Here is a 15,398-nt window from a genome sequence, read left to right as displayed (position 1 = left end):
ATTTTATTAAATCCCCAAACTTTTCTGAACGGGGTGCCCCTCCTAATGTCATTTGCTTTTGCAAGAATCCGATCTTTAAGGGGCGTGCAACATCCTAGATATTCGAAAAAAGCTTGATCCATTTTCTATCAAAAAAAAAAGAAGAGGGTTAGTAAGCCATTATTGTAACACCCTTAGTTTTAACTAAAAGAACATGAACACAAATGAGGTATCGTTTAATACTGATTAAAGGATGATTAGTCCTTTAGTCATATTTGTACTTACTAGATGCCTCTAGACAAGGGTTATGCAAAACATCTTTTGGTATTGGTCAAAGGGATGTTAGGCACTTTACCATACACATAGATACTAGACATCCTAGAATTCGAAAGTCGCAGGGCAAAGCCAAAGTGCACCAACTGAGAGATGAAGTACCTTTCGATATTGGTCAAGAGAGGGTTAGGCTCTTGCTATATGCATACCTATTAAATACTCCAGGAGATAAGAAAGGTCGAAATGGCCTTTTGATGCTACTTCTTAAGAATTAAACTCTTAGATTTATGCATTTACTTAGCCTTAAAATGGGCATAGAATGAACAATAGTAAAAGGTAAAATGGCCTTTTGATGCTATTCCTCAAGATTTGAGCTCATAGATTTATGCATCTACCTAGCCTTGAGATGGGCACATGATGAAGCACATAAGAGGTCAAAAATTGGCCTTTTGATGCTATTTCCCAAGAAATAATCTCATAAGGGCATGCATTTACTTAACCTTGAGAACGACAACCATGAGTGGCAAGATAGGCTCTTTTTTTTTAAGTATTTCAAATGGATCTTTAGATTTGGAGAACTTAATGGATTTTGATATTGATTTGAGATTTGATTGAGTTTTTAAACTTTGATCTTAGGTGTAATATTGATAGCTTAAAGGGTACTTTGATGTTTTTTATATTACACTTTTCCTTTTAAGGGATTTAGGATTAATTTTGATCTTACTTCCAAGGATGGCAACTACATAGTGCAACACTCTTAGTGTCCTGGTCCTAATTATGCTAAGGTCCTTCTATCCTATTTCCACCTAAGGCTCCTATGTATGGGCACTCTAGGTGCAATGCATGAAATTGTTGGAGAGTTCTAGACTTTAAGGTTCCAATAAGGTTGTTAGCTTTCAAACCTCCACCCATGGACAAAATGGGCTTCTTTGGTTTGTGGCTAATTTGAAGGTTTTGGTGGAGCCTTTAAGGACCAAAATCTAGGGGCACACACCTATTACCCTTTTTCTAATAGGTGAAATGGGATTTTAATTTTATTTACATGATAGTGTGTGTGGCTGTAAATGTTCAAGCATGCAAAAAATTTGAATAAGAAAGCAATAAAACAAAAAAAAAACAATGGGAAAATGCAACCACATGTTTAAGTTTTCAAGCAATCCTACAAGTTTCTAGGTGGCCACATTTGGGGATCTAATAGAAGTTAAGTTCTCTCGATGCTTTAAAACAAAACAAGGAAAGAAATAAGGAACAAATGCAATTTATTGCTATCCAAAATTAAGCTAATCACATTCAATTATAGAGAAAGTAAAAACTACAAATTTTGAGAGATTCCCAAAGGAAAAAAAGAGGAAAAAAAAACCAAGAAAAAACAAAATAAGGAAAGAAAAAACCCCAAAAAAACAAATAAAGGAAAAAATAAACAAGGGGCTTGTCGTGGTAGACACTTAGAGTGGTACGACAGAAGGTGTGATGCGATAAACAAGCACGGGAAGGGTAGATGTGTGCGATTTAGGTGCGATGAGCGGAAAGGAGGTGTGATGAGCAAGTTCTAGTTTACGATGAGGTTAGATTGAGTTGCAATGAAGTTGGACTTGGTTGCAAGTTTCTGAATTAAATTGAAGGTGCAATGAGCTTCTAGATTGTGATGAAGTGGGGATGCAATGAAATTGGATTACGAGGAGGTTCTAGGTGAAGTTCCAGGTGCAATTTGGTCCAAAGATGGTTTCAAGCGTACAAGGAGGAGATTACTTGTGCTAGAGAGTGTTAAAACATGGTTTTGAACTGTGTTGGGAAGGTCTATCATGCCTAGCCTTCTTGAGGTGCAATTTTCAGTCACCAACCAAAGAAAAAACAAACTAAGCCGTAAAGCGTATGACAACTGAATGCGAATTTGAGCCAAAATATCTCCCTGCAAAGGTCTTTAAAAGTCCCTAGTGGAGTCACCAGCTCGGAGCTCCGAGAAACTCATGGCCGGCTCAAAAGAGTTGGAGTCGCCACGCATTTTTTAGAGGAAAAATGGACCATCATTTTTGGGTTTGAAAAACGGTTTACTGGCCTTGATAGTGACTTCATTCTCCACCAAGGAAAGGCAATGAACCGAAAGGCTTTGGGTTCAAAGGATCAGGAGAGGGAAGGTGTTAGGCACCCCTCTCTCCAAGCTACTATAGCAGCCCACTAAGGGAGTAATTTATGTTCAAATTCCGGTAGAAACACGCACTAACAAGATTTTCCAAAGCTCCTGATATCTAGCAAAAATGTTACTAACTTCACCCAGAATTGATTTAGGTGATGTTATTGGGTCTTAGGTACTAGTTTCCTTAAGACCCTCGCCTCTCTACCACTTTTTCTCAATCTGGAGGAAGTTGGGAATGCAAATTTCCCAAGATTTCAGAGCTTTAAGCAACCTGAAACCGAACTAAAAGCAAAGAGATGGTGGAATGAAAGGCTTGCCCCTCGTGTACGACCTTGAAACAAGCTTTCCAGTAGCTAAAAGGACTTCAAATGAAACTTGAACAAGGCAGGAGTTAGGCTGGGTGCTTCTAGTTTGAGTCTAGAGAACAGGGGATAAGACTTGAGTTTGGCTTCAAGGATTCTGGGATTTCAAGCAAGTTGGGTGTGTTATAAGAGTTGGAAAACTCTCCTCTCCTTCAAGCTCGAGCTGAGTCTCTATTTATAGAGAAAATTGAGGGAGATGGGTCTGAAACTCGTCTAGCTACAGTGTCTATAGCTCAGTAAAGTTTTTTTACCGAAATAGGCAAGGATTTTGAGAAAAAGGGGCTTGTAGTTGACCATTCCTTCTTTGTGCAACAAATCTTCTCGATTTTTTGTAGTTTCTCATGGGTTTCATGTGTCCAATGAGGGATTGGGGTGTGCCAGACGTTGCAGCCCCATATTTGGGGCTAAAAGTGGCAAAAAACATAAATTTAAAGAACTTTTAAATGATTTTAAGTAGGGGCATGTTTGGTATTTTAGGTTTTTTAAGCCTATTAGCCTCAAAATCATTGGTCCAGATGTTTTAATGGGGTTAAGTAAGGATCTGGCATCAGTCCCCACCCACTTAAGATCTTAAGTTGGACAGCTGATGTGACGGTTTAATCGGGTGCATCAAAAAGGTATCTCTATAGTTTAATGGTCAAGCGGATGAATTTGGTAATGAAATTTGGCGTATTGGGGTTTTATGGGTCTCTGAACATAGTGGTGAGGTCTGATCAGAAAAACAGGGTTGAGAGGATTGAGATCTGTGGCTGACAAGTTCAGATCAATAAGATTTATTGAAATAGAATCTTTATTTGATGAAGGGTCAAACGGGGGAATTTTGGAATGAAATTTGGTGAGTAGGCATTTTCAAACTTACCAAATCTGATGGAAGTGATGGGATCTTTGACCAGAGGTGTGGATTGAATGGTTTAGTTCAGATCATGGCCTTAGCTTATGGTTTTTCAATCAATAAGAGAGCCCAAAATTGAATCTTGCTTTTTTAACAACCAAATGGATGTGTTTAGTCGTGAAATTTGATGTGCTCGGGTTCTTTGGGTCTCTGAACATGGTGGTGGGGTATGATTGGACAAATAAGGTTTGGATAATGGGGATTTGTGACAGGTGAGCTTTTAATCAATAAGATTCGCTAAAACAGAATCAAGGCTTGATGTTAGGTCAAATGAGGGAATTTTGGGATAAATTTTGGTGGGTAGGTATGGATTGGGATTATGGGGTCGTTGGAAGGGCTTGATTGTGTTAGGCATGTACAAATCATGAGTTTTAGGTTCAAGGAGCGTCATAATGTTATATGCATCGAAATGGGGTCTCTGATGGATGATTGGCTAAATCCATGAATTTAGGGCTGAATTTTTTCTTGATTGGTTGTTTGAGGATTTTGTTTCACGTGATGGATTTTGATCAGGGATCAAGCATGGTGATGTGGCATAATCAAGACCATCAAAAGGGAATCAAGTATATTTAATGGTGGATTTATGGGCATTTGGGCTAAAATTTGGTTTCTTATGGTTTATTCATGTTTTAAAGTGATTGGTGGGGTCCAATCGGGCCTTTGGAATGTAGGAGATGGGTTAAAGAAGGGACCGAGCAAAAATTGGGTGCTAACACTTACTTTGTCCAAGAAGAATAGGGAGAATTACTCTTTGAAAGTTGTTTGGTAAAATAAATTAGTAAAGGATAAAGTTAAAACTTTAAATTATGTATGGTAATACTTTAACAATGATAAGGGGTGTTTTGGTAACTTCAATGTCTTTATTACTAAAAAGCCGAGGTAAAGGAGGTATTTGCATGCACCTTTTTTCTAAACTATAAGGGAGGCATTTTATAGATTTATTATAAGATGAGGGCTTTTTATAACTTTACCTAAAAAATAATAATAAACCAATAAAAATTAACATTAAGAGATAAAAGTAATAAAAATTTATCTAAAAGTATAAAAGATTGCTCACTCTCACTAAATCGCAACTTAAATTATAATAAGATAAAATAGACATAACCCAAAAAATAATATCTGAATTGGATATAGATGAACACCAAATAAGTGAAAATATCAAAGATATTACTAACAAAGCTCGGCATCTCACATGTCGTAATAGAGATATTACTAAAAAAGCTCGGCATCTCACATGTCCTGATCGAGATATTACTAAAAAAGATTCCAGCTGTAACAACTTGGCCACTTGGCCACGTATACTCAACATAGTTAGGACCAGGTCTATCCCTATAAATTAGTCTCTATCTCAAACAATTACACATTGTTTTTCCTTCTTCCATCTTAATCTCTATCTCAATTAATTACGCATTTTTTTCTCTCTTCCAGCTGTCTGATGTCATTTACAGAACCTTGCTCAGGCAATAGATAACCCTGTGCAGGAGAATACGCCCATGGGTTCAAATTTCTTACACGGCTCTCTACTTCAACTCTCTTGATGACTTGATTTATATCAGAAAAGAAAAAATTTAGTAGATCTCCGTCTCCCCATTAATGACTTTTAGTGGATAGAACACCAGGACTGACCACTGACTTCCCTTATTAAATGTAATAATATTTTACCTGTGACTTGTATGTTTTCACACCACTGACATCACTAATGTGCAAATCAATAGAAGTTAGAAAATGGCGAAGATTCCACATTTACAGAGCCTAATGATGTTTTGAGGGAGAAATCGATTCCTCGGTTCTGATTTTTATATTTGTGGTTTCATTTGATTTTGTCAAATCGACAGTGTTGTCACCAATTTATGATTTTTTTTCTTTTTTTTCAGACCACTTTGTCAACACTATTACTATTCAAAAAAGCGTTTTTATATCTTTGAAAAATCTTCAAACCGACAAGACAATTAGACAAACCCCTTAAAAACCACTGACATAGGAAACCATTTTCCATCAAAACCACAGAAAACACAGCTTAAAATCCCCTTGTTTCATTGGCCAACATTTTGATTTTCACCCCAATCCAAACACGGGAAAAGTTGGATTTGATGAATCATGAATACTTTATCAAATGGGAACTCTCTGGTTGGGTAACTCGGGAAAAGGGTTGTGTCCTGTTCAAATAAGGCAACCAAAGTGTTTTGGCCCACAAAATTTTGTCGGCAGCAGATAATTCCACTCCACAACAGCTGCAGAGTTCGTCTAAATGCTAAGGACTGACTGCCTTTTCACGACTGTGCTAAGAAGAAACAACCCAGAAGGCATCTCCTGCACACCTCTCTCCCTCCACAGTCCACCCCAAAAGATTTTACTGATGAAGAAGCATTAGAAAGGTCTAACTGTGATAATTATTCCTCTTCAAACGTTGAAAAATATTAACACAACAGAAACAGAAATCATTTACTGTTAAAAAAAATCACACTTTGATTTATTAAGAAGCAACTCATTGAGATAACATTGTATGCAACAAACATCTTGTTTTTAACGCAGTTAGTACTTAAAAATGCTTCTACTGAATATGCAACATTAAGCCCTTTATTTCTCCTAGCAAAAAAAAAAAAAACCCTTTATTTCTTATTTGTAACTGCTGTAAGCTCACATGCATCAATCACTATTTCTTCTTCTGTTTCACTATGCTGTCACTGCTGGAATGCTCTGCTCATTTCTGAAGAAATTACCTGGGTCGACCTTGCTCTTCACATATACTAATCTGTCGAAGTTGTTCTTGAAATACTTTCGACCCCAGATGCTAGCTTGTGAGTAGCTTGTATTGCCCTTGTTGTTTGTTCCAATGTCAAGATCTCTGTAGTTGAGATATGCTTCCCTTGGCGACTTGGAGACATAAGGAGTCATGTATTCATACAGCTCCCTTAACCACTTGATTTGCCTATCGATTTCTTGAGTCCCATTTTTTTTCCAGTTCAAAGAGTACTGGATTTTGTATATGTTCCCTTTTCTGTGTGGGAAGGGAATTGCAGACTCTGAAATCTCACTCATCCTTCCTCCATAGGGATTTAGCTGCATTACAGGTCCCTCCATTTGAAAAAACCTTTTCCATATTCCTTCGAACACAAATTCAGGAATCGGTTCCTTAACATAGTCGGATTTCACCTTCTGGTTTCTCTTGCTCTGACGACTCCTGTCCAGTAAGATATCGTTGGTACTATTTGGGAAGCCCCCGATATTCTTGATGGCATCGATCCAGCTCATTTCAGTACAGTTCTCTCGTCGCAGACCCAACTCTGGGAAGCTCTCGTTCATCAGAGGGAGGAGTTTGTCTATGGTACCAAGGTACAAGGACCTGAATGTAACTGCTATTGTTTGACCCCCTGAACGGGTTTTCGCGAGCCTCAGGTTGGCTCTCATGAATAGATCTTCATGGAGCTTATCTGCAATGTATTGCCACCTCTGGAGGAGCTTCGTTCCTCCTTCTTCAATTGTCTTGGATGGATTGAAAAGAGTTACAACTGGTGGGACTGGAATCAAATTCACTTTCCACCATAGAATGATTCCAAAGCTTGCTGCACTTCCTCCTCTGATGGCCCAGAACAGATCTTCTCCCATGGTTTCTCTGTTGAGAATTTTGCCATTTGCATCAACCATGTGTGCATCAACGACATGATCAGCTCCAAGTCCATATTTTCTCAGCATGTAACCATACCCACCTCCGCCGAGGAACCCAGAAACCCCTACAGTGGAGCAAACCCCACCTGGGAAGCCATGGACGTTACTCTTCTCTGCAATTCTGTAATAAAGTTCACCTAAAGTCGCACCAGCCTGAACCCACGCACTGTTGTCTTCTATGTCCACAGTGACGGTTTTCAGATTGGACATGTCAACAATGACGAATGGGACTTCAGCTCTGTATGAGATGCCCTCATAGTCATGGCCTCCGCCTCTTGTTCTGATCTCCAAGCCATTCTCTTTTGCACAGATAACAGCTGCTTGGACGTGGGATTCGTTCAAAGGAGTAATAACAAAGAGAGGCTTTGGAGTGTCAGACTGCAGGAACCTAGTATTTTGTATAGTAGAGGTGTAGATGGATTGATAAGAGGGGTTATTGGAGGAATAAACCACAGCGGAGATCGGAGAGGAAGGATTAGAACGAAGGGAAAGGCATCGGAGAAAGCTCTCCTCCACTGAGGCTGAGGTTGCCCATGGAACCAAAACAAGGATTGAAAGTAAGCAAAGTAATGCAGAAGTCAACCAACTCCCCATGTTTTGTTCTTCTTTCCTTTTGCTCTCTGGGTGGACGAAGCAAGGTTATTGGCTTGCCTATCCCCTACTATATAGAAACTACCCCAAAGTAGCTTTTATGACATTAAACATGGAAAAGACTAATTTATCCATCATTCTTCAATGAAACATTTGAATAAACCTGCTTAAAATGTAGGCACCAAACCTCCCAGTTAAGAATATAGAGTATGTTGAGGGAAGGGGATTTGTCTTCGTTTTCAGATTAAGATTTGATTTGATGGAAAAGCTCTTCAATATTTGACTAAAAAAAGCTTTCCAACGAGATTTGATGGATGTATAATGCCTTCTAGTTCCCTTATTTTACCCTCTTTACATAGCTCTGTTTTTTCTCTTCTTCATATGTTGTGCAGCTACCGAGAAGATTTGGGTATAAAATACAATAAAAGAAAAAAAAAACATTTGTTTATATTATTTTATTGATGGAGCAGCAATTTACATGCAGTCTTTATACCATTTTACTCTCTCTCCAGTTTTACAGAGGGCACAATGGGCTTTGTAAGAGATCTGAAATTCTGAATGTGAGAAGGTGAAGTGGTGAAGCGAGGTTGTTTGTTCCTGATCAGGCTGTGTTTGTTTGTAGTTCAATGGTGGTGGGGGGATTGCCCGATGGTTGTGATGGGAGTAAAGTTGAATCAGCAAAGCAGGGAGTTACTGACATGGGCACTTGTCAAAGTGGCCCAGCCTGGAGAGAGAGTGATTGCTCTGCATATGTTTTCAGCAATACCAGTGAGGAAGTTGGGATTTGGGAAATTATGGTCATTTTGGGTCAATTCTCATTATTTTTCATTCTTAGTGAAGATAAAATTTTAAAATGTACAATAATGGATACAATGGGTAGAATGAGAAAATGTTTCTATGAATGAAATGAATTCTTTTCAAACTAGAAGTGCCTTATGTTGTTCATTTTCATTCTTAAAAAAAAATCCATGTCAGTGGTCATAAAATGCCAGTCCAAGTCTCCAAAACCATTGGCATAGATGTTTACCGATGGATGGCTGGTAGTCAATGCTTGTCGTGTAAGTTTCCATGACAATCTGATAGTATATACCTATGGTGATTTTGTAGAACTAGACCTGAGAGTTTCTTTAAAGACGGAAACTGAGTAAGATGGGGCATCATTATTTTTCATGTTGCAGGCTCACTCAATTTTTGTGCTACAAATTGATTTAGAGTTGTAAATTGGATTATGCCACCCACGGCCCATCACTGTATTAGGTAGGCCATGTTTATTTTCAATTTTATTATACTATTTCATTCCAATTGTATTGTATTTTTTTATATTTTATTTTATTATTTCATATATAAACAATTGTATACATCAAAATTCATATAAAATAAAATTTTAATATTTTTCAATTTTTTGACTATTTTGTTAATTTATTTTAAAATTTTCATTCTTTTGAATTAAAAAAGAAATATGCCGCTCATGGCCTAGCCCAAGCCCACCTGGGGTCGTGCCATGGGCCATGCCAGGTATCCCAAAGGAGGCAAGCAAGGCCCGTGTGCTGGTACAACATGGCCCACCAAAGCACGAGCTAACTGCAAGCCATGCCGGCTCAACACAACTCGATTTACATCTCTATGATTTTTTATTGTAAAGAGAATGGGACTCATGGCAATAATTTTGTAACCAGAGAGTCTAATGTTATTCATTCTTACCTATTCTTACCTAAAATGAATAAGAATTAAAAGAATAAGGCCTAGAACAAAACCAAACATGGCCTAATTGTTTCTAAGTTTGTTTTTGTTGATCAATTGTTAAGTGTTGATTGTGGCTTGTGGGTTCTGTTTTCTGGTTACTCTTAGTTTGAAAAGAATACAAATACAAATATGTACACTACCAATAGATACAAAATAATACAAATTATAAGGTTTTACACTCTACATATTTGTATTCGTACTCCTTCCTAACTAAGCTTTGAAAATTCATGAAAAAATATGATAAATTAATGCTTCTTTCGCTTATTAAAGCAATTGATAAAGTGCTGGCTGTTTATGAAGCATGTTTAACTTCTTTGTTCATTTGATCTCTTATATAACCCATTGCGTCCTCTATAAAACTAGAGAGAGAGAGAGTAAATTTGTATGAACAAACAAACTAAAGAGATCTGAAAGTGAAAAGGTGAAGTGGTGAACTGATGAAAGGACATTTGTTCCTTTATTACAGGTAGAGGCGTCCATGTCCATGGAAAGGAAGGTGTAATATTTAATGGAGATAATGCACAGCTAGAACAATTTTGAAAATTTGGTTCTGTTAAGTTTTATCTTGAAAATATGAGGAATAATGGAGAGCAAAATCGATTACAAAAGGTACTGTTGGGATTTAAAAAAATAATTATATTTCACAAGGTGTCACATGTGATCAGATTGTAATGCAACATTAATGGATAGTAAGTAAGGGAAGAATTAGTCAATTGTCAAGAAACTTAGGTATATTTTAAGACAATTTTTAAATAATAAGAGTTGAAATTAATTTCCTAAAGCTTAGGTATAATTTAAGAGATTTGTCCTATATTTTTATGGGTCTTCTTCAAAACTAGAAATGACAATGGGGCATGGTGAGGCTGGGTTTTGCATGCCCCATCCCCAACCCTAAACTCAAATGCCCTATCCCATTCCTGCCCTGAATCCCATCAGGGCTAAAAATCCCAATCCCATCTCCAATAAGAAACGAGATCCCCAAATTTGCCTCCCCCCCTTGCTCTAGTCATTTTTACTTGTAAATCTATTTTTTCCATTTTTTTAAAACCTTTATAAAATTATAGTATAATATATAATATATATTCAGAGCGGGTTTGAGGTCAGGATTGGGGTGGAATGGATAAATATCATCCCTCCCACATCCCCGGTCTCAAAGTTTTAGATTTTTCCGATTGTTGGGGTGGGTGCCAGATCAAAATTAATGCCAATTCACAGGTGGAAATTGGTGTATAGAATGAGGGGTTTTGACATTTTGAATGTTTATAGCTCTGCAGTGGAATTAGGGCCTATCCGAACTTTTTTGGTTAAAAAACCCTGAAAAAATAGTTTTCAAAACTGCACCGGAAAAACTAGGAACCAGTCCATTTTCCCTCCAAAACCTTTTTCAAAACCGTTGATTTTGGTCAATAAACTGCTGAACCGGCCGATTAATCATTCAAACCGTTTGAATGATTTTGACCATTTTTCAATTTTTTTAATTTTTTAACTTTTTTTTATTTTTTGTCCTCGAACCAATAATTACCCTGACTAGTTCGATTACCTGTTCGTTTTTAAAAACTATGCCTAAAAACCTGAATCATTATCACTTATTTTAGGCACATGAAGGAGATCATATTTACATCGGTATGCTCATTTGGTTGACATATGGCATTTTATTAGTATTTGTTCATGTTATTTGACGGCTTCGTCTAGAAAAAAATGGCAGCATTTTATGACATTTTCGGCTCTACTGGGAACTGAGAAATCCCTTCGTTTGTTGACTTTTAGAGGATGGGGACCCACAAAATAACCAGCTACACTAAACTGGTTAAATGACTTTTAGCAATTAATTTTTCTAGAACTTCTTTTTTATTTTCAAACTTATCAAGAGACTTTTCCTCATCCATATGAAATCGGGTTAGAGTTTGCCTATATTAACGGAAAGACATGATAGCGGAAAAACTTACTGGTATCGACTAAGTGGTATTCATCAAAATTCATATGGGTGTTTTGATTGGTTAAAGTTCTTTTGATATTTATGATTTTGTTTGGTGCATTTTTTTATGCATTTTATTGATTTTTCGTTTGATTGGAAAAAGATTTAATCATGTTAAAAGTTACTGTCTTGAAAATACACATAAAGTCTGTTTTGAATTATTTTTGAGAAGCTCTGATTAGAGTTTTTTCACAAAAAATAAATGCATCTTAACCAAACGATTTTCGAGCTTTAAAGATCCTAGCACAAAAGCTCTCATTGTGAGAGCTTCCCAAAGATCTTTTGAAAAAGACTTACCAAACAACCCCTATGTCTTTATGGTTTCGTAGATGTTCCCGTTCAACTATCCATATAAAGTGAATAAAATATTCATATAACCGACCTAATTTCTTTGATGGAACCCACAAAAATGGTAAGTTTTGAGTCTTTTGACTCTTGATGATCGAAACAATGAGGTAGTAAGTTCATGGACCGAATCCACATACCAATCCTCTCTCTTAAAACCCACCTCAAAAGCCTAACCACATTCAAAATTATCCCTTTTCCATGGGAAGTTTTAAGAATCACTTATATTACTAATATCTATCACTATGGAGAAAAACCAACATAAGGGCTAACTTAGTATGATGTGCTACGTACATGGGCCATAAGTGCTTGGCCCATGCCCAATCGATAGTGGCTCTTGCGCACACCATGGCTGAATCCACATCATTGCCATGGTGTTCATTTTGGCCATTGGATGCCCTCCCTCAGTGGTGGGCCACACACCTCATCAAGAGGTTACATGCGGAACCCTAGCCGACTTAGGCCCACCGAAATCTGACTTTATGAAAGTCAATGGGAGCCACTTTTGTTTGACCTAGATCAAACTAGGGCGTAATTAATTGTTCCCTCCAGCTAATATGAGTACATGTGATAGGGAGATTCATATACTAAACTCTCTAAAGACCTTCCATCATGAACATGAGGATGGGTCCTTCAGTAATGAGGAAACGCACCAGAAAATTGGCTATCAATTTGTTGTTGGGCTTGTCTGAGTGTTTCATAAGATGATAGGAGCGTCATAAACAGATGTGGGAGGGGCTTCACCAGAAAATAGGAACTCTCTCACGGTACCTTGGCGTTCACGAATATGATGGGTAAACACTCACTGGACAGAAAGGTTTACCTGAAAACGACTCTAAACCTTGTCTGATAGAGGCCAAAGGAAAAACTCATATGATGAGTGGATATGATCCTTGACAGAAAGATTGTGGGGTTATGCAGGTAAAACAGTTGGCTCCATGCATCTTATGTGATTTCCCACATTTCCAACCAAATACCCACTCCATTTTCCATCAAAACCACAGAAAACACAGCTTAAAATCCCCCTTTTTCTGCTTTAATTTCATTGGAAAACATTTTCATTTTCAGCCCAATCCAAACATATTGGGCAAAGCTAGATTTGGTGAATCATGAATACTTACAAAATGGTAATTCTTTCAGATAAGGGATCGCAATTTCTACGTTCCATGGACCTAATCCACGATGTATCGCCACCTGTGGCCAACCTTCCTTCAATTCTATTTCTACTTACTAAGCTAATGATTTAACGTCCAAAGTTCTAGCAAACATTGTTGGACTGATACATACTCTCTCTAAACATGTTCCTTTAGGCTCCAAATTCCGACAAGCCCAACAGTCTGAAAGGCAACCAAGTGTTTGGCCCACAGCATTTATCTGCAGCAGATATTTCCAGAAGGCATCTCCTGCACACCTCTCCCTCCACCCCCAAAAGATTTTACTGAAGAAGCATTAGAAAGGTCTAACTGTAAAAATTATTCCTTTGCAAGATAAATGGAAAAAAAAAAGTAACAGAACAGAAACAGAAATGATAAATGTAAAAGAAAAGAAAATCACACAATCTTATTTATTAAGAAAGAATAGGAGAGAGACAACTTATTGAGACAATATTGTATGAATAAACATCATATTTTCAAAGTAACCAATACTTAATAAGGATTTGTATACTGAATATGCAACATTAAGCCTTTTATTTCTGGTTTGTAACTGCTGTAGGCTCACCCAACTCCTTAGCTATCAAAGGCTTGAGAAGATTAGACAAGTGAAGGCATGCATCATCGATCACTAATTCCCTCTTCTCTTCTACCATGCTGTCACTGCTGGAATGCTCTGCTCATTTCTGAAGAAATTACCTGGGTCGACCTTGCTCTTCACATATACTAATCTGTCGAAGTTGTTCTTGAAATACTTTCGACTCCAGATGCTAGCTTGTGAGTAGCTTGTATTGCCCTTGTTGTTTGTTCCAATGTCAAGATCTCTGTAGTTGAGATATGCTTCCCTTGGCGACTTGGAGACATAAGGAGTCATGTATTTGTGCAGCTTTCTTATCCAATTGATGTGCCTCTTGATTTCTTGAGTACCATTTTGTCTCCAGTTCACAATGTACTGGATTTTGAATATGTTCCCTTTTCTGTGTGGGAAGGGAATTGCAGACTCTGATATCTCACTCATCCTTCCTCCATACGGAGTTAGCCTCATCACAGGTATCTCTATCTGAAGAAACCTTTTCCATATTCCTTCAAACACAAATTCGGGAATTGGTTCCTTGACATAGTCGGATTTCACCTTGTAGGTTCTCTTGTCCTGCAGAGTCCTGTTGAGTAAGACATCTATGGTATTATTTGGGAACCCCCCAATATTCTTGATGGCATCGATCCAGCTCATTTCAGTACAATCCTCTCGTTGCAAACCCAGCTCTGGGAAGCTCTTGTTCATCAGAGGGAGGAGTTTGTCAATAGTACCAAGGTACAAGGAGCTGAATGAAACTTTTATTGTTTTACCACCTGAACTGGTGTTTGTGAGCTCCAGATTGGCTCTCATGAATAGATCTTCATCAACCTTATCCACAATGTATTGCCACCTGTGGACAAGCTTCGTTCCTCCTTCTTCAATTGTCTTGGAAGGATTGAAAACAGTAACAACTGGTGGGACTGGAACCAAATTCACTTTCCACCATAGAATGATTCCAAAGCTTGCTGCACCTCCTCCCCTGATGGCCCAGAACAGATCTTCTCCCATGGTTTCTCTGTTGAGAATTTTGCCATTTGCATCAACCATGTGTGCATCAATGACATGATCAGCTCCAAGGCCATATTTTCTCAACATGTAACCATACCCACCTCCGCTGAGGAACCCAGAAACGCCTACAGTGTGGCAAACCCCACCTGGGAAGCCATGAACATTACTTTTCTCTGCAATTCTGTAATAAAGTTCGCCTAGGGTCGCACCAGCCTGAACCCATGCACTGTTGTTTTCTATATCCACAGTGATGGTTTTAAGATTGGACATGTCAACAATGACAAATGGGACTTCAGCCACATATGAGCGACCCTCGTAGTCATGGCCTCCGCCTCGAGTTCTGATCTCCAACCCATTCTCTTTTGCACAGATAACAGCTGTTTGGACGTGGGATTCGTTCAAAGGAGTAATGATAAACAGAGGTTTTGGGGTGTCAGACTGCAAGAATCTGAGATTTTGAATGGAAGACCTGTAGATTGATAGATAAGAGGAGTTATTGGGGGAATAAACCACAGCGGAGATTGGAGAGGAGGGATCAGAATGGAGGGAAAGGCATTGAAGAAAGCTCTCCTCCACTGAGGTTGAAGTTACCCATGGAACCAGCAGAAGGATTGAAAGTAAGGAAAGCACTGCAGAAGTTGATGAACTCCCCATGTTTAATTTGTTGTGTTTTATTTTTGCTCATTATGCGGAAGTAAGGTT

General features: G+C 38.1%; 2 pseudogenes across 2 annotated transcripts; both read right to left on the bottom strand.

The window, feature by feature from the left end:
- Window positions 1-6,081: 6,081 nt before the first annotated feature.
- LOC148879563 (tetrahydroberberine oxidase pseudogene) lies at window positions 6,082-8,816 on the bottom strand (annotated as a pseudogene). Its single transcript, XR_016104279.1, has one exon. The product of XR_016104279.1 is annotated as a tetrahydroberberine oxidase pseudogene (transcript).
- A 4,679-nt stretch (window positions 8,817-13,495) lies between these two features.
- LOC148879562 (tetrahydroberberine oxidase pseudogene) lies at window positions 13,496-15,398 on the bottom strand (annotated as a pseudogene). Its single transcript, XR_016105648.1, has one exon. The product of XR_016105648.1 is annotated as a tetrahydroberberine oxidase pseudogene (transcript).

This window comes from Nelumbo lutea, chromosome 1 (assembly GCF_056320005.1).
Source record: "Nelumbo lutea isolate HS-2025 chromosome 1, American lotus-T2T, whole genome shotgun sequence".
Classification (NCBI taxonomy): domain Eukaryota; kingdom Viridiplantae; phylum Streptophyta; class Magnoliopsida; order Proteales; family Nelumbonaceae; genus Nelumbo; species Nelumbo lutea.
This window is presented reverse-complemented; position numbering and strand designations above follow the sequence as displayed.